The following is a 13,852-nucleotide window of genomic DNA, read 5'->3' as shown; positions in this document are numbered from 1 at the left end:
ACTTACACTTTAACCCTTTTAATTAAAAATTTTTATTTTTTTCAAATTTATTGAGGTATAATTGACAAATAAACTATTTATCTTTAAAGGGCACAATGTGATGATTTGACACATGTATAATTTGTGAAATGATCACCACAATCAGGTTAATTAGCATAGCCATCATCTCACTGTTACCTTTTGTCTTGTGTGTGTGTGTGTGTGTGTGGTGAAAACACTTAAAGTCTATGGGCTTAGGGAAGTTCAAGCACACAACACAGTATTACTAACTATAGTCACCATGCTGTACATTTGATCCTTGGAGATTATTCATCTTATCTTCCCCAGAGACAAGCACTTTCAATTCTTTGAGCTGAATCTTCTGGTATGTGTACTTCTATATCAGTTGTGGGTAAAATTGAAACATTTCCAGAATATCTTGCCTGGCTTTGGTATGTCTGCATATCAACAGGCGTTCAGAGGTGGAAAGAAGTATGGCTTTAGTGCATTTGCATCTTTCCTCAGGGGTGGAGAAGTTCATCTCCATATCAATGGGTGATTACCTGGGCAACAGAGGGCTTATCTGTACCTGAGAGGTGAGGGGGAGGGCCGTCGGTGTTGAGGCTGCTTGAGTAGAGAAGAAAGATGGCCTGGGACTGCAGTTTGTGAGCAATAAACGGGTTTTAAACTTCATTTCTCCCTTTGACTGATTTTGGTTTTTAGGGGTATTTTGCCCCGGGAATTCCTCTCCCCGGACTTACACAGTCAATAACATGTTTATATTTCTCTTGGTTGTTCAGTTTTAGGTAGTATCTATTTATGTTCCAACGTGGAGGATTATGATTTATCTCTATTTCTTTACCTCTCAAACAAAAATCTTGCTTAATAGTTTTCCTGAGTATAGAATTCCAGGTTGAAATTTAAAGGCATTGTTTTACTGTCTGCTTTTTTCCAGTGTTTGTGTTAAGAAATCCAAAGTTATTTGTTGTCCTTTTTATGCAATCTGTTTTTATTTTTTTCTCTATGGAAACAATGTTTAGAAATTTCACAAGGCAGTTTCTCAGTGTATTTTTATCCATTTTCCAAGTGTTTTGGTAGGCCTTTTCAATCTGGAAAGTTATGCTTTTTCTTTCACTTTTCCTGTTTTATCTCTTTTGTTTTTGCTCTTTCTGGAAAAATTCCCAAACTTTTCCTTCTAGTGTTTCAACTGAGTTCCACCATCATTTGTACCCAGTGGCCCATGAAAGGTCTTTTTAAAACTGTGTTTCTTGACGGCAGGGACAATGCCATAGTTATCTTTATATTTCCAGAACATAGAGGTGACTGGTTTATAAAAAGGTTTAATAAATGTTTGTTGAATAAATGAATGTCAACAGTCCTGTAAAAACAAGAGTGCTAAAAATTATTTAACAATATTTGCACAGTTTCATCTAGTGTTTTTTATACCATTTAAATACTTTAGTTTTCAATAGTTAAGTTTCTAAAATTCTAAGTAATTTTTTTAACAAATATTGACTTTTGGAATCTGATATTGTCTATTTTTGCCATTTCTATACTTTTCCACAACTAAAAGAGAGAAAATTGACTAAGTTATTTTTTTCAGTAATAAATTTCCTTTGATCTCTACAGATTGCCTGGTTATGTTTTTAGGAAGACTGACTCACTCTTAAAATGACTGAAAAATTATCTTACATAAATGTAAAAAATGTCCTACCTTTTTCAATTTGTCTAGTATCAGGTTGGGCTTTTCAGACACATGAACGTTGTTTTAATGTCATCACCTATAAATAACAAGTCCTAGGAAACTTTATCTATAAATGCATTATGTTGACAATGCTGTTTTTCCGCTAAAAAGCCTCAGTGCATTATAATCAAGTATTAAAACAATCCGACTTTCAGGCAAGTTTAACAAACAAGCATCTTTCCATTTCTTATTTTATTCACATGTAAAAGATGCAGATGTAAGAAAAATACTGGGCTTTTTCTATATCAAGCAGCATCCTTGGAATTTCCAGCCTGGCTTCTCAGTGCTGAAAGAATGAAGGAGTCATTCAGGCCAGTGAGGTTACCATCATGGTGAAGACGAAAGCATATCAAAAAGAAGTGCATCAAGTGGAAATAAATGACACTTGGCAGTAAAACACATACCATAAAACAAAGAGGCTGTCATTTACCTATCTGTGATATTACATATTGTGCAACTGTTCATTATTCTGTTCCCTTCGATCAGTCTGCCCAGCAGTGTTTCAGTCAGTTTGGATTTAATTCACTACTTTAAAATTATATATTTCTAACTTTCTTGCTTTTCTCTTGCCTACATGCAGTGACAAAATCATCTTTAAGCAGGTTATAGAATACTGATGAAATTTTGAGATCATTTTGGATTCTTCACATTCCTTTTCTCCCTTAAATTTTACCTACTGCCAAGCACCAGAGTTTTGGTTCCAGCACCACAGACCAAATGCTGTGCTTTCAACAAACTACTTCTCCCTCCTGCCTCTTCCATTTTCACCTGCTCACACCACCCAGACCATCCATTTCTCTCTCAGCTCTGCTCCCAACCCTAGCTTTTTTCTTCTGTATAGTTTCAGCATTAAATAAAAATCCAATCAATCTGCTTTAAAATGACTGTTTAATTAAAAAAGCAACAGTTCTCTATTTCCTGCTAACTTCATCCATGCTTTACATTTTTTCATATTTTTATAGGTGTATGAACTACTGCCTAAATGATTCTGGTGATTTTTCTTCCTTTATAGAAATTATTCAAACTTTCATCTTTTCCCTGGAACACTCTAGTCACAGATTTACCTTCTCAGCATTACATAATTTTTAAATTTCCTACCCCCAATGGCATTTGTCTAACACTTAGGTTATTCTAAGGTGATTAACTCCAACACGGAAAAAGCTAAATGAAAATGAGCAAGCTCCCCTCTCTTTCAGTAACTAATTCTCCTCAGAGGCAACAACCTGTAGCACTTTTGGGGGTATCCTGTCAGAAACAGTCTGTGTGTATATAAGCTAACATGTAGAAATAGGCTTTATCCTCCTTTCCCTCCCCAAATTAGAGCAATTACATGTGCTTTTTTTTTCACTTGATATATTTTCAATAGGGCCCCATATAAGCACTGATGGATCCTCTTAATTCTTTTGAAAGGCTGTATACTATTTCACTGGATGGAAGCACAATTCACTACCCAGTCACCCACTGACTGACAATGAGATTGTCTATCTTTTGCTTGTAAACAAAGCTGCAGTGTGCATTCTTATACAGGCATCTTTGCTGACACGTGCAGGATGAAGCGAGGCTGATTTAAAACTTTTATGGATATTGCCCAATTGCCCAATTGTCATTCAAAGTTGTACTGACTTATCCAGCAATGTATGAAAGTGCCTCAAAACCACTATTTTCAAAAACTGTCATGGGAATTTTTCCATCAACTATCCCAAAATTGCAAAGATTCTAGCATGTCTAGATTTTTTCTCAACTCTATCTGAATATATGAATGCTGCTCTTTGTTAACCTATATGAACCGTGACAATACAATGACAACCAAATTCACATCTCAAAGATTAAGAATGGTGACATTTGTGGGAAGTCCCTGACAGACTGGAAAAGGGACAGAGAACTGTAAGAGACAGTGTCACTGCCACCACCACCCAGAGGAAGTGGTGTTACTGTCGGGGAGCCTGGCCCATCGGTTGGTGTCAGCACATTCTTGCTATGAAAATGAAAAGACAAAGTAATTTCCTAATTGAAAAAGACAAACCAGATAAAATAATAGGACCAAAATATCCTACTATTTGAAAAACTAGCTTTTTAAAAATGTTTTTCTTTTCAAGACATTGCAGAATGTACAGGTGTCGTTTAAAAGATAACTTTAAACTGTAAAAATGCTGCTCCTTTGTCTAACATAAAATGGTGTCTTGGTGAGGTGCTACCAGTTTAGGATCAGGTGAACTCAATTAACCCAATTTTTACTTGTCCATAATAAGTGGTTTATTTTAGATGTACACTACTCCCTAAATCCTTTAGGGTACAACATGGGAAAACCATAAACAAGCTATAAAGGTCATGACATTAATTTTCCTGTCACTCTCATGATTTAAATAGGTATCAAAAACTAAAAAATCATCCTCTGGGAAGGAATGCAAATCTGAAACTAATTATGGTAGTTGTTATTATAATACTACCAAATTAAACACTGTGACCCTAGCTAAATTTTTTATGGTACCTTTTGTTAATGAATAAAACTTCCCTGATAAAACTACTGCATCCTCTCACAGAGCACAATGATTCACCAGAGGACTAAGAGAACAAAGTAAACACTCAAAAACCTGAATTTTCACTCAACGCTTAACTAAATGTAATATGCATACATGGAATCTTTGTAGAGAATGATGTACCTATTACAAAGCTCTGTTTAAGAAGTAAAAACTTCACATGGGTAGAATACTGAGCCAAGAGTCCTACCTCATGGACAGTTTTCATTTGTTCTGTTGTTTAATACTTTTATTTTGTCAACTGAGGACTTGCTTGTAATTATTACTTTTTATTTAAAACTAAAAGAAAATTAAGGGCATGGAGGAAATATCTCAGTAGCTTCTTTTTCTGCTTAATATTCCAAGATATAAACCACTTTAGGGGTTTGGAGGACAACAAAGTTCAGAGGCAATATCTGAGCTTAATGATTTCCTGGTAGATCAGGTTCCAACCTCTTTCCCAATACCTGGTCAAGGCATCAGGTGGGGATGAAGCTGCCTGACCTGGCAAGTGGGAAGTATTTTCTGTGTGTGTCCTCTAGTGCCATGAGAGCAGAATGATACCCCCACACACTGTTTGGCTTGTTTTAATCCTTAGGAATCCCAGAGGAGAGATGAGGGCTGAGGACAGTGAATGATGAATTGGGGTGGGTAGAAAGGAAAATCAGGCAAGGAGAAGGACAATCAACAGCTGTGTGGGACCAATTAGCAGGGGAAGGATGAACAAGTAGCAATCACAGAAGAAAGAAAAAGGCAGTGGGAGGAAAATAGGAACAATGGCAACCATTATTTTAGAAGGAGAAATGACATGTGAAGAAAAAAAGATCACTTAAATTCTAGTTCCTTTAAATACCTCAGAAAACACAGAAAGCCATTTAAGAACTAGTTCTTCCTGTACTCTATTGTAGTTAGAAAAGATACATAGAAAACTTTTGTGCACTAAGGATAATCTTGACAGTCAAGAACTATTGACTAGTTAATGGGGCTTGTTGCTGACCAACTGCTATAGTTTATTAAAATTTAAGTTGAGATAAAATAAATAAGAGAATCTTTTATTTCTGTAAATTTGAAAGTTAATTTTAGAGTAAAAATTTCTAATTGTCTCTCTGTTTAGAGGTGTTGACTGACTGTGAGGCAGTAAAGATGAGAAAGGAAAGAAAATGGAGAAGGCAAAGAGGACCACTTTTTCTTGCAAAAGTTTTTACAATGGTTTATTGTGAATAATAGGGATTCCAATTAAAAGGGTATGACTAGGAATGCTTTCCTAATGCTTTGTTTTCATGTTTTTTGACCATATTCCTACAATCTATTTTTTTAATTTATAGATCTACATTTCTAACTGCCTTTCATACTCCAAATGTGTACACTTTTATTAACTGATGAGGCAGTTTTTCAAGGTAATGCATGATGGTGCTGCCTAGCAGCCAAGAGTTCACTCTAAAACAGTGGCCATCTTTGTCTAAGCAACAGTGGTTTTAAAATTACTTGAATATTTCATCACATTTTGCTCTTATTATTTTATAAAAATTAATGGAGTTCAAAAAATTTAAAAGTAAATGTGATTAAGATGACACCAAAACCATAGGTAATAAAAGTAAACTAAGAACAGACAAACTGTACTCCATCAAATTAAAAACTGTGCATCAAAGGAAACAATCAACAGAGTGAAAAGGCAACCTATGGTATGGTAGGAAATATCCACAAATCATCTATCTGATAAGGGAGTAATATCCAGAACATATAAAGAACTCCTACAACTCATCAATGACAATAATAACCTGATTTAAAATGGGCAAAGGTCAAAACAGAAATTTCTTCAGAGGTGATATACAAATGGTCAACAAGCATATGAAAACATGCTCAGTATTACTTATCACTAGGGAAATGTAAATCAAAACCACGATGAAGTTATCACCTCACAACCATTAGGATGGGTGGTATCAGAAAAACAAAATTACAAGTGTTAGTAAGGATGTGGAGAAACTGGAACCTTTGTATACTTTTGGTGGGAATGGTACAGCTATTATAGCAAACAGAATAGTACTTCCTAAAAAAATTAAAAATTGAATTATCATGTAATCTAGCAATTCCACTTTTGGGTAAAAGTCCAAAGGAAATGAAAGCAAGACCTTGAAGAGCTATATGCATGCACATGTTCATAGCAGCTTTATTCACAAGAACCAAGAAGCAACCCAAGTATCATCTATCAGTAGATGAATGGATAAACAAAATGTGGTATACACACACAATGGAATATTATTCAGCCATAAAAAGGAAGGAAATTCTGACACATGCTGCAACACGATGAACCCTGGGGCATTACGCTAAGTGAAAGAAGACATTCTGGGTGACTCTTATATGATGTATCTAGAGTAGTAAAATTCATAGAAACAGAAAGTAGAATGGTGGTTGCCAGGGGACCAGGGTAGGGAGAAAGGGGAGTTGTTTAATGGGTATGGAGTTTCAGTTTTACAAGATAAGAAGGTTCAAAACAATGGTTGCACAAGAATGTGAATATATTTAATACTACTAAACTGTACACTTAAAAATGGTTAAGATGATAAATTCTCTGTTATACAATTAAAAATGTGATTGTACTAGTGATAAGAAGCATAGTTCTTCTAACAACATACAGTTAGGCAAAAATGACAAAATTATTCAGGATGTTTTAAGCGGGGAAATCCTTAATCTTTACTTGAAGCACATGGATTTTAGCCAGGCATTTGTATGTTCAAATGTGAAAGAAAATAATAAAATTAGGGATTATTTATTAAATATGCAATATTTATACTAGACATAGATCTATGTCAAAAGAAATGATCCATTAAGGAATATTTTACTAGTTCTTTGATGATAGAGCATCTTCTTATATAGCATTACACACTTGACTTCTGTGTATTTTTTTTGAGGAGCATAATTTGTACAAAAGTAAATCCTGGCTATAAACAGGAAGCACCAGCCTGGGGTTTCTTGGGCCATCGACTATCAACCCAGCTACTCTGAAGACTGGATCTGGTTCATTTCTTTCTATTTCCCCCAAACGTGTACCACCCCATGTTCTCTGGTGAGTTTATCAGAGAGACAGGGATTCCTAGTTAATCTTTGTTCATGAGGCTACCTTAACATTAGCAGTTGACAGAAGATCTAGTGTTACAGAGAATGTGCTTCAGCAAATAACATCTCAGATCCAGGTTGGCTGAGGCATGGGTGCACTTTCTCCCCTTCAACACACTGCCACACCCCCTCAACCTCCAGGCTCTAGCATTGTCAGCTTAGAAGGAATCAAGTTAACCCAAGAGTTCCAGATTAAAATAACCATAGGGATCTCAGAGATTAGACAGAAATTCTTCAATTAGCTTTGGGATTAAAGCATCAAAGCCATTTATTCTTAGGCTTCCAAAGATTTGGGGTCTATATTCACAACACAGAAAGTGAGGCAAGTAAATGGGTGAGGGCGTGTGGGAGGCAGTACTGGGCCTGCAGGGCCTGTGGGGCTTCTCCTGGGAACATTTAGTTACATTTTCAGTATCTAAAATGCTGACAAAGATTGTACACCTACAGATATATCCTCTAACAATCACACAGCATGAAATCCAAAACTGAAATAAAACTTAATGGAAAATCTTTTCTCATTTTGTAAACAATACAATCTTAAACACTAATATTACAAAAGCAAGTGGTTGCTGCTGTAAATTCACTAAGCATTTGGTTTCCCTATAAGTGACTGAGCAAGGGGTTAATTTAGTCTAAGAAAGGCATAGTAAAATGAAAGGATGATTTCCAAGGATAAGAAACTGCTAAGGGTGGCTGCCTCTGGAGAGAATTGGGAGGCACATTTGGGAGACTGACTTTCCACCATATACTCTTAAAAGCTTTTTAATATTTTACTCTGTAGATGTACAACTTAACATTATCAAGAAGAAGAAGAAGAATGAAGTACATCTAGAGAGATAGGTGGTTCTCAGTAAACAGCAGCAAGGAAAGATGTCCATGAAATAATTTTAAGTGAAACAAATTGTGGGACAGAGGGTCCAATCTAATCCCATTTAAAAAAATTTTGTATTCTCACAGAAAAAACATCAGATTGTCAACAGTGGTTACCTTCGATGTGAGCTGATGGAAATTCCCCTTTTTCTTTGTACATTGTTTGTGTGTCTCTGTGTGTATCTGTATATATTCCTATACACATATACATGATGCATATTTATGCAACTATGTAACCATCTATTTTTATTTTAACAGTAAGTAATTGTAAAATAGAGAAAAAGAAACCCAACTTAGAATCCACTTTAAAAATAAATTTCTGTTCAAGGGCAAATAGACATTTTGATTTTCAAGTAGTAATTAACAAACAAAATGGTAGTTTTTTTTTCACCTTTTGTATTTTCCTCATCCCAAATTCACAGGGGTCATTACTCTCAATAAATACTTTTCTGTCAAAAGCAAATGCACAAGCTTGGTCAATCAACCATTTAATATGTATCAATAAACAGCAATTAGTAGATTATGCCTATATCAGTAAGAGGGACACTAGATGTAATTTCTTAAAAATCTTGCTTCAATATTTTTGCTAAACTCCAAATTATTTCAGCTTAGTAACAGACATTTAGTTAAGGATAGATTTTCACAATCAGCACAAAACTAAAAAAAACATTTTTCTAAAGAAAATATTCTGTCTTCTCCCAATTAGTTTAGTTCCTATTAGTCTGTGTCCCCATTGCAAAACTTAATTCTCCTTTCCCAACACTGATCTCAGTTACATTAACTTAATGATTAATATCTATCTTTGCTGAGAGACTTAAAACTCTACAATGACAGGGTCCAAGTCTGTCTTGTTCCCAGGGCCTTGGAGGGCAGAAGTCTCCCAAAAGTGTTTGATGAATATACTTTAAAGAACATAAACCTAAACATCTACAAAATTTATAGATGTACGAGGGCAAAACAGATCCTAACTAAAGATTATGTAACCAACAAAACAAAAAAGATCCACATCATTGTTAAAAATAGCATTAGGATAAAAGAAAAAGTTATTTGCCTAGAATGACAGACAGCTCAGAGAAAATCAAAGCATATGTTCTCTGAGCACAACTGCCAAAAGCCTCTAGAGTTCTGGCTCTCTCATAAATATTAGGCTGCGTCTCAAAGCCAAAGCCTTGAAAACAATAGCTGTAAGGAACTTCTGAAATGGGGTTATACTATACCTTTAAGGTATGTTATCATTAACAAATTCATCTTTTTAGCAGATTGTTTTGGAATTCATTTTATTTCAAGAATCTTTTCAGAAGAACTATGGGATGGCAAGTATTCTCAAACACACACACACATACTGTTGGATCCTTTCACTTTGACAATTCTTGAGAGGAATCCAAATCTTAATACTCTTCTGAATATGTATGGGTTTTGGCATGCCTACATTTATGTAATCTCCTAGAGTTGAATGAAGTCTATTCGCGAATTTGTGTTTTTCAGAATTTTCACCAAGGTGGAAAACTATACTTTTTCTAAATCAAAATGAAACAAAAGTTTCCTGGCCACAAGAATCACTAATTAAAGTCATATGCTTTCTTATGCAAGCTTACATCTTTGGTTGAAGCAGGACAGTGCAAAAGGCAGGAATTCATTCATTTAATCAATATTACTAATAATCCCACAAGTCAGGCATATAGTAAATACCTTCAGTTTTGTGGGCCCTACAGACTATGTCACAACTGCTCCTTTCTGCTGCTGTATGAAAGCAGCCATAGACAATATAAATGAATAAATGTGGCTGTCTGCCAATAAAACTTCTTTTATTTATGGATATTGAAACTTGAATTCTATATGTTTCATGTGCCACAAAATATTACCTTCTTTTGATTTTTTTCAATAATTTAGAAATGTAAAAATCATTTAGCTTGCATGCCATACAAAAACAGGCCCTATTTGGCCTGAGAGCCATAGTTTGCTAACTCATACCCTAAACCAACTCTTTAATAAACCTTGTTCATTCCACTTAATAGCCATGTAACCTTGCCCTTTTTTTTTCTTACTATAAAAGCCCAAACCACAAACAAAATAAACAAAAACAGCAACTATAGCTGAATTACAACACTTTAATTTTCAGGTGGGAGTTAGAGAGCTATTTTATTGATATAACAGTGGCAGCAATTAACATTATTTGAGGTTACTATGTTCCAAACTGTTTTAAGCATTTTAAGTGTGTGCTAACTTGATAATTCTCACCACAGCATTGGTATGGATATTTTACAATCACCATTTTACATATAAGGAACTAGGCACCAAAAGATTAAGTAATTTATCTAAGCTGACATGGCTAGTAAATGGTAGAACTGAGGTTCAAAGTTAGCCACTGAGTTTGCTCTTAACTCACAACTGCCTCTAACCTCAAATGTTTCCCCATCCTTTTCTTAAAGTTCCTATTTCAAATGACAATTCTCAGAAATTAAAACATACAACAGAATAAACATACAGAAAACAGTGTAATACAGTTTAATGCTTATCAGAAAAGAGCTATTCCTTAGACAACCTATATTAACAGAACAATGGAAACTTTGATTCAGATGGACGCAAGCTTAGTGTTCTTATGGAAAAAATGAGGAACAATGGTCCCTGATTCCCTCCTGTGTGTGCTGGCTCATGAGAACGAACACTAATGAAAATGCCCCAGAAGAGGGTTACAAAAGTCAAGTCCCTATGATTTTCTCTAAATGACTCTTCTGATTTTCCTAATTTAAATGTGCCTCAAGCTTTGCGGTACACAAATGGCATTTATAGATTTAAATGTATGTCTATTATGGTACACCAGGAACAAAACACTAATAACCAGCCTTCTAGCAGTTCTTGCAACTTAAATCACTACTCACTTGGGTGTTTCTACACAAGGTCTTTACTGTCAGTTGGTTCTGGGTGTGGGTAAAATTGCAACATTTCCAGGATATCTCCCCTGGCTATAGTACATCTGCGTATCAATAGGCGTTCAGAGGTGAAAAGAAGTGTGGCTTTAGTGCATTTGCATCATTCCTCAGGGGTGGAGAAGTTCATCTCCATACCAGTGGGTAATTACCTGGGCAATGGAGGGCTTATCTGTACCTGAGATGTGAGGGGAAGAGTGGGTTTTGCTGCTGCTGGAGCAGGAGAGAGAGATGGGCCAGACTGCAGTTTTGTAAGCAATAAATGGGTTTTTAACTTTATTTCTCCCTTTGACTCATTTTGATTTTTAGAGGTATTTTGCCCTGGGATTTCCTTTCCCTGGACTTACACTGGGTGTTGACATTCCAATTCCAAGTGTATGCCCAGGAAGTAATTCTTCAAGGGTCATTTGAAAAAAAATTTAAGGTAGAGATTAAAATTTATTTCAGCATAGTCTTAAATTCCCAAAAAGGCTTTTAGAAATTATAATAAAAAACTATCATTCTACATAACTGCAGAGTAAAAACATTTTAGAAGAACTCGACACTTTAAGACTTTGGCTAACCATTGCTAAAACTGAATTCATTCCACTTATTCCTCATTAGAAGGCAGTTACATGCCAGAAAATTCTTTCAGAGTCTATTTTCATTACTTAACATAAAAATGAGGAAACTTAAATGACAGATGGTCTCTCCAGCACTGGAGATCATCAGCAAGGCCAAGTCCACTATAATAAGCACTGAGGATGTAAACTAGGACAAAAAGGGACTCCCAGAGAGCCAGGAGGCAGAGCCAAGATGGCTGCATGAGTAGGACAGTGGGAATCTCCTCCCAAAAACATATATTTTTGAAAATACAACAAATACAACTAATCCTAAAAGAGAGACCAGAAGACACAGGACAATAGCCAGACTACATCCACACCTTCAAGAGCCCAGCGCCTGGTGAAAGGGGTGAGATACAAGCCCCGGCCCAGTGGGACCCTAGCGCCCCTCACCCCAGCTCCCGGCGGGAGGAGAGGAGTTGGAGCGGGGAGGGAGAGGGAGCCCAGGACTGCTAAACACCCAGCCCTAGCCATCCGCACCAGAGCGCAGACAGTGCATGCGTGGGGTGCTGGGAAACAGGACAGCAAGACCTCTGAGCGGGTCCTGAAGCCAATGTCCCCGTGACAAAGAAAAGCGAGTGCTTTTTGAAACTCTTAAGGGGACAGGGACACCACAGCTGGACGGAAACATCCCAGGTCACAGTTCAACAGCTGGAAATTCTAGGGCACTCTGGGTGCACTAACCCCCTGGGCAACAGCTCTGAGACCCCTCACAGAGGTAAACAGCCAAACAGCTCCCCATCCATTACCCCTCTGGGGCCTTGCTGTAGCAGATTAGCAGCCTGAAGCTGGTCACGCCCTCAGCAAGGGAGCTTCCTCCATACCAGCCCGGCAAGATACAAAGACCCAGTCTACACGCAATTGCCCAACACAAGCCTCTAGAGGTCGCAGTTGTCCAAGTAAAGAAAGGCCAGGAGCCAAGTGGAAAGCTGATAGACGCATCAATAGCACTCTACTGCACATATCAACACGAAAAGGCAAAAAAATTTGATCCAGACAAGACTAACCAGACAGCTTTGGCATCTGCTACATCTTCCCCTGAGAAGGAACCTGGGGAGATAGATTTAACCAGTCTTCCTGAAAAAGAATTCAAAACAAAAGTCATAATCATGCTGATGGACTTGCAGAGAAACATGCAAGAACTAAGGAAGGAGAATACAGAATTAAAACAAGCTCTGGAAGGACTTCAAAACAGAATGGACGAGAGGCAAGAGACCATTAATGGACTAGAAAACAGAGAACAGGAACTCAGAGAAGCTGGTGCAGAGAGATAAAAGGATCTCCAGGAATGAAAGAATTCTAAGAGAGCTGAGTGACCAATTGAAACGGAACAATACCCACATTATAGGGGTACCAGAAGAAGAAGAAAGAGAAAAAGGGATAGAAAGTGTCTTTGAAGAAATAATTGCTGAAAACTTCCCCAAACTAGGGGAAGAAATGGCCTCTCAGACCACAGAGGTACACAGAACTCCCATAACAAGGGATCCAAGGAGGGCAACACCAAGACACATAATAATTAAAATGGCAAAGATCAAAGACAAGGACAAAGTATTAAAGGCAGCCAGACAGAAAAAAAAAGGTCACCTACAAAGGAAAACCCATCAGGCTATCATGAGACTTCTCAACAGAAATCCTACAGGCCAGAAGAGAATGGCATGATATACTTAATGTAATGAAACAGAAGGGCCTCGAACCAAGACTACTGTATCCAGCACGATTATTGTTTAAATATGAAGGAGGGATTAAACAATTCCCAGACAAGCAAAAGTTGAGGGAATTTGCCTCCCACAAACCACCTCTACAGGGCATCTTACAGGGACTGCTCTAGATGGGAGCACTCCTAAAAAGAGCACAGAACAAAACACCCAACATATGAAGAAGGGAGGAGGAGGAATAAGAAGGGAGAGAAATAAAGAATCATCAGACCATGTTTATAATAGCTCAATAAGCGAGTTAAGTTAGACAGTAAGGTAGTAAAGAAGCTAAACCTGAACCTTTGGTAACCACAAACTTAAAGCCTGCAATGGCAATAAGTACATACCTTTCAATAACCACCCTAAATGTAAATGGACTGAATGCACCAATCAAAAGACACAGAGT

The 13,852-nt window shown here is 36.9% G+C and overlaps 1 protein-coding gene across 9 annotated transcripts in view; it reads right to left on the bottom strand.

Moving 5' to 3' along the window:
• Positions 1-13,852, bottom strand: part of ZNF438 (zinc finger protein 438) — a 208,797-nt gene that overhangs the window by 50,839 nt on the left and 144,106 nt on the right. The window contains exon 3 of one of the 9 annotated variants that reach the window (XM_073228987.1): positions 12,760-12,829. The exons of the other annotated variants lie outside the window; for them this stretch is intronic. The gene's annotated coding sequence lies outside the window, so the exon portion shown is untranslated. The remainder of the gene's footprint in view (positions 1-12,759; positions 12,830-13,852) is intronic. 9 annotated transcript variants of the gene reach the window in all.

Source organism: Manis javanica, chromosome 2 (assembly GCF_040802235.1).
Source record: "Manis javanica isolate MJ-LG chromosome 2, MJ_LKY, whole genome shotgun sequence".
NCBI lineage: Eukaryota > Metazoa > Chordata > Mammalia > Pholidota > Manidae > Manis > Manis javanica.
The sequence above is the reverse complement of the archived record's forward strand: the minus strand, read 5'-3'. Positions and strand labels throughout refer to the sequence as shown.